The sequence below is a fragment of the Chrysochloris asiatica genome, unplaced genomic scaffold (assembly GCF_000296735.1).
Source record: "Chrysochloris asiatica unplaced genomic scaffold, ChrAsi1.0 scaffold00067, whole genome shotgun sequence".
Taxonomy (NCBI): domain Eukaryota; kingdom Metazoa; phylum Chordata; class Mammalia; order Afrosoricida; family Chrysochloridae; genus Chrysochloris; species Chrysochloris asiatica.
This window is the reverse complement of record NW_006408585.1, coordinates 14283730-14284644: the sequence shown is the minus strand read 5'-3', so window position 1 is coordinate 14284644 and position 915 is coordinate 14283730.

Genomic DNA, 915 nt, shown 5'->3' with positions numbered 1-915 from the left:
CATGCAAGTAAAGTTTTACTAAAGGTAATACAGAAATCACTGCAAGCATACATTGACAGAGAACTTCCAGGGGTTCAAGTCAGAATCAGAAGAGGACATGGAATGAGGGATATCAGTGCTGATGTCCTGTGGATCTTGGCTGAAAGCAGAGAATAAAGATGTTTACCTGTGCTTTAATGACTTCGCAAAGGCTTTCGATTGTGTGGATCATTACAAGCTATGGACAATATTGCGAAGTATGAGTATTCCAGAATGCTTAATTGTGCTCATGAGAAATCTGTACATGGACCAAGAGGCAGTTGTTCAAACAACATGGGAACACTGAATGGTTTAAAATTAAGAAAGGTGTGCGGTAGGGTTATATTCTTTCACCATACTTATTCAACCTGTGTGCTGAGCAAATAATCCGAGAAGCTGGATTATATGAAGAAAAACGTGGCATCAGGATTGGAGGAAGACTCATTAACAACCTGCGATATACAGATGATACAACCTTGCTTGCTGAAAATATTTTAAGAGGACTTAAAATACTTACTGATGAAGATCAAAGAGCACAGCCTTTGGTATAGATTGCAACTCAATGTAAAGAAAACAAAAATCCTCACCACTGGACCAATGAACAACATTCATATCAATGGACAAAAGATTGAAGTTGTCAAGGACTTCATTTTTCTTGGATCATCCATCAACAATCATGGAAGCAGCAATCAAGAAATCAAACAACATATTACATTAGGCAAATCTGCACAAAACCTTTTGAAAGTGTTGAAGAGGTTTAAAGTTGTCAGCTTGAGGACTAAGGTGTGCTGGACCCAAGCCATAATATTTTCAATAGCCTCATATGCATGTGAAAGCTGGACAGTGAATAAGGAAGACCATAGAAGAATTGATGCTTTTGAGTTATGGTGTTGGAGG